General features: G+C 38.9%; 1 long non-coding RNA gene across 1 annotated transcript; it reads left to right on the forward strand.

The window, feature by feature from the left end:
* Positions 1 to 307: 307 nt before the first annotated feature.
* On the forward strand, positions 308 to 3,493 carry LOC125892082 (uncharacterized). The gene is made up of 3 exons (XR_007449701.1): positions 308 to 495; positions 2,090 to 2,195; positions 3,360 to 3,493. It is a non-coding gene; the product is annotated as an uncharacterized LOC125892082 (long non-coding RNA).
* Positions 3,494 to 5,413: the final 1,920 nt, after the last annotated feature.

Below are 5,413 nucleotides of genomic sequence, written 5' to 3' on the forward strand. Positions count from 1 at the left end.
ATTTTCATGTTCCAACTCCCAAAAAAAAAACCCTATGGGGAGGGGTTTTTGAAAATTTCAAGGGGGTGCTATCAGAGCCAGCCCAAGGCATAAGCGAACTAAGCACCTGCTTAGGGCCCCATGACCACTAGGGGGGCCCCAAGAGCAATTAACTTCAAGAAAGAAAAAAAAAAAAAAAAATTTATTATTTTTTTCCATGTGTGAGTGATTCCTATGTTATCAATTGTACATTCTTGTACAAAAAGACAATATTATGTTAACAGAGTGTAGTTTCCTAATGCCTCTCTGCTCTACACTAAATGTCAGAGCTCTGCTAGTAAGGTGCAGAGCCCTTGAATAGAGAGTCGCGTCATCTCCATTCATTCTAATGGGCCATTTTTTTCACAGCAATGGCGGTTCGCGGAGCCTCTCAATAGTTCCCAGAAGTAAGCGGCACATGCTAGCAGCGCAATGGAGCTACAGCAGAAAAGACCGGCTGTGATGTACTTTTAACAGGTAAGATGTCCAAAGACTCAAATTTTACATTATTAGCACAACTTATCTAAATTAACATGTGCATTAAAGCTTGGATTATCTCCCATTAAATTAGTAGATTTATGTAACGTTAAAAGCAGTGGCGGCTAATGGTCTTGCAAACAGAGGAAGCTCACTTTAAGTTTACATTGTAATAGTTGTCATATTGTGGCGAGGCAGTAACTTATAAAAGGAGCATTTAATTGAAGCTGTTTTTCAACCACACTCATGCCACAGAACCACAGCAAAACACACCTCAAAGATTTTCAGATGGGTGAAAAGACCTGTTACTTTTCCCCACCCTTTGCACCAAATCAATCTGAGGTGTTGATCTGCCCTGCTGTTTAACTCGAAGTTTCTCCTCGTAAGGAAGACTATCAAATGGCTTCGCCAAAATCCGGTCAACAATATTCAAATTGTCTGCCATTATGTGCAGCTTGCTAGCTCGCTCGCTCGCTGGGGCTGCTGCGCGAGGCTAGTGTGACCGCCTGTGAGTTTTTGGGACGGTGGAGGGGCTCACAGCAGCACCCGTTGCTTGTTGGGGACAGTAACTGCAGAGTGACAGAAGTCAGAGTCTCCAAAAACGAGTACAGTCTCCAATAACACCAGAAAAAGATGCTAGATTTGTCGCTTGTCGTTTTTAACAAAGAAAAAGTCGCTAAGAGTATTGGAAAAGTCTCCAGATCAACTGGGAACAATGGAATGAAACTTGAAAAATGTTCCGGTGGTGGTTTATATTTCTAGATCGCTCATTTCGCTGTCAATCAAAAAGGGATTCAGCCTCAGACAGATCATCCAATCATCATGCAGAAGCCCAGCGTCCAGGCCAGGTGAGGCTAGCCCACTGCCCCACAGACCCCCAGAGACGCTGAGCGTCCGATGGGCGGGACAAAACCGAGCATTTATCTAATGACTGTCTAGTTTCGCTGCAGTGGAACAACCCACTCTATGCTTCCCCACTGAAGTCCTTGGACGCTGAGCTTCCACTGTTTAATGCACTGTGACACTACGGGAATGAATGAGAAGAAAGTCGCATCAGTGACCTGTGATAAGTAGCTGATTCTGAACAAAAGTTGAACGCCTTCTAGCGCATATTTAGCCAATGAAATGTAAACACAACAGCACATATTTGACCACTTATTTCTTGACATTTTAGGGGAAGCTGAGCTTCCCTTGCAGTCTTAGAGCAATCGCCACTGGTTAAAAGATAAGATAACAGATTAGGCTAGGACACTGTACATATTGTACACACCATACAGGTAATGCTAACCATGAACACCCTGTTAGTTTTAAATTGTCTTCTCCTAAACCATTTTATCTAACATTGTCAATTTAGAGTGCTTCCAGTCCTGATATTACATTGATAGCGAAGTGAGAGGGAAGTTTGAGGACCTGAATGAGATTTAAAACACAAGATTAAGTAATTTTGATAAATGAAACATACCAGGCTAAATGGGGAATTATTCTAAATACCAAATGTATGTATATATTACTGTGTTATACATATGATCATGCTAAATATATATTCTATCACAGTATTAGATATGTAATCTTGTATATTTGTAACCTTCTGTAGGAGCACTGGGTGGTGGAGGAGAAGTGATGCTGCAGGACCACTGTGTGAGAGAGGACACTGCAGATAAGTGCTGAGTCGACCTTGGCGAGACTTAAAACGTAACAAGGTGTGTTTCAAGTAGTTGTAAGAATCATAAGGAATCATACTTAATATGTATTATACTGCATTTTATATTAATTATATAAGTAATTATATTGAATATGTAATATATACAGTGTTGGGCAAGTTACTTTGAACATGTAATACATTGCATATTACCAGTTACCATCATTATAATATTAATAGGCATTATAAAATAGAAGAAGGTCACGTTGTTTCGTAGTGGCTAATTAAAGCACAGAGAGCTTTAATTACAGTTCATTAACTTACAAATCCAGTTGTTGGGCGATATTGCATAGTCTAATGAAGGCTCTCCTCTGGAGTGCAGATCTGACCGATTCACGCATTCACATACAGTGGTTACAACTTTGTATTAAAATCCCCTGCTTATATAAATAACAGTGTGATGATATTAAACAATTAAATAGCCTAGACCTTTTCAAATAAAGAGATAACTATGGACACAGGGACGACCAGACACAGGATCAAAGTCTGATAACTTATGAGATAGGGATGAATATTTGAGAGCCAGTCACATAAAACACAGTAGGCAAATGCTGAGGTTAGCACAACAAAAGTAAATTGGCTTGCCAGTCAGTCACTATGACAAGTGCAAATCAATACACCAGAGCTGGTAGAGCCACCTGCTGGTTTCCAGTGTGCTGATCAGTTACAACAGCACCCAACACTGAAATATAAGTAAACATTTTAAGGAATTATACTGCAATGATGTTGTGTGCCTCATGTCAGGAATGCTGCAGGATGAGGACCATTAATGTTACAGTTCAGGAGTGGCAATAACAATGATGTTACAGGTCCAGGGGTGCATTGTGGTGCAGGGGCCCTCACAGCATGATGCACAAAGATGGTGGGAATTAAATCTGCTCTAAGCTTTGTCTTGCCCTTTTTGGTCTTGGCAAACTTGTCTGCACCAAAATGTGCCTGCAGTGACTTCCCACACACTCACTTTTGTGTACCCACAGACATATCTCACAGTGGTTGAATGTAAACAGTATTCGGGAATACTTTATACATGAGACAACTTCAAACAAATGCAATTAAAACTGATGCCACTTGTCATACTTGTGCCTTATCTCACAAGGCAACGTCAGACCCAGGATATATACGTGTGCCTAACCATTTCTCCTCTTTCTTTTTTTTTCTCTTTCAGCACAAGAACAACAGGGGGATGCAATGGAGCCTGAACTCACCCCGCAATGAAACAACCCCCTTACCCTGAGTCTCAACTCTGTGGGTTTTGCAAGCCTTTACCTGTTCCTTATTTTTAATAAACCAAACACCGAGCTTCCCAATAGTGTGGTATTTGTTTGTGGAAAAGTGCTAATGCAGTATTTGAGAACGATAACCTTACATATTTTTGTTGTTATAGTCTGTAGTGAGTCTCAGGTTACTCCTGCTGACTTAGGCCAAAAAAAAAAAATTCTCATCTCTGTGTCAATGAAGAAATTGTGCATGTGTACCTCTCTCTCTAAACGACTGGAACATCCCCACACAGCACCATGGTGGAGACTGTACGAGAGGACAACACAGAAGGAAGGACACAGACAAACTGCTTGACATCCAAGTCATGTTTCTGAGTTTATTAAAAATTAATTTGTTATAGTAAATAAGTACATAGTAAAAAGACAAAGATACATAAAATATATATGTCTATAAACTGCTGCTGCTGCTGCTGCTGCTGCTGCTAGCCCAGTGACCCATTGTGTTGTCACTTGACAGTCATTGGTAATTACCTGTCGTCGGTCTCCTTCTGTCCCACTGAAAGTAATTATGATAACAGTTATAAATCATCAGAATCATTACATTATCAATAAATGTTAGGAGCTGATTACTCTTGACAACCGTACAAGACTAAGGACAGAATTGAAAACATAATTTAAAGCAATAAAAGCAACATGCTGTTTCACCAATGTAAGGAAAGACTAACTAATATTTAAACAAGGCAGACAACAATATATGTTATACACATTACACATAGTTATACTGTGTAATAATACATTTATATCATATAATTATACTGGCCTGTATACATATATAAATACATCCTTATCCACATCCCTTATATTTAAACTGTGCACCGTATACATACAGTGTAATATTCCTGTGTGCCATATTTTGCCACTTCCTGTGGGATATCTATACATTCCTATATTTTTACAGTAAAAATACTACACATCATGTGTATTACACTCATACAGTATCTGTTTCAGTGAAAGGTGTATATGGATTTTCTATTATTTTCATTATGTGTAATTTGTATTTAAAAAATATTTTATCCTTTTTCTATTGCCTCTGCTCTGAGCTCTGAGCTGCTGTGACGTGAATTTCCAAGGTTGGGATTAATGGAGTCTTACCTAACTGTACACTAATCCTCAAGTATTAGCACATTTTACTATAAAAAACAACATAAAGATGTAACTGTTTATGGCGTGCTACACATATATTATAAATCAATGTAGTTATTGACAGCTACTTACCAAAAATCGGAGTTCTGTCTTTCAGTATGTATTTAAACGGCCCGCCAGTAACTTCCGGGAACTATCCGAGGTCTACATGAGTCACGTGACGCACAAGCATTTTGAACTTCCGTTGTCGCGACTCTTATATTCTACGGCACTGGTAAGTTGTGCATCCAGCACTGCGCATCCACGGAGCTAGGAGCAGGTGGCTAATGTCGCAACAAAGGACATACCCTTGAGGGGCAGAAAAAAGAAAAAGAAAGAAAGAGGAAGAGGAGAAAAGACAACAACAAAAAGGTATGTTTGCATGTCTTGGTAATGTAACGTTTGGTGTCACGGAGAGTTTGTAAAGTTTCCTCAAATTAGGAAAGTCCCTAATTATTGTTGATATTTCATTCCAACTATGTTAGGCTATAATAGCAAATTAGCAAGCTAACGTTAGTTCAAAGCCAGAGAAACTTATCTTTTAACTGGAAGGTTAGATAGCTTACTAGTCAAGCTAACGTTTTTGTGTTTGTGTATGAATAAGTTGATTCTCGGTGTATATATAGGCTATATATATATTCTGGGTTGCTTTTTGGCATCCAAACAACGTTTTTGATAACAACGTTTGATAGCAAACAACTAACATTAATTACAGACACGGTGACGTTTGCTAGCAATATGTTTTTGCATTAATGAATTAACTTAGTTAACTTATAGTTTGAGATGTGTTGTTTGCTGCAGATCATAGTAATTTATGTGG

The sequence above is a fragment of the Epinephelus fuscoguttatus genome, linkage group LG7 (assembly GCF_011397635.1).
Source record: "Epinephelus fuscoguttatus linkage group LG7, E.fuscoguttatus.final_Chr_v1".
Taxonomy (NCBI): domain Eukaryota; kingdom Metazoa; phylum Chordata; class Actinopteri; order Perciformes; family Serranidae; genus Epinephelus; species Epinephelus fuscoguttatus.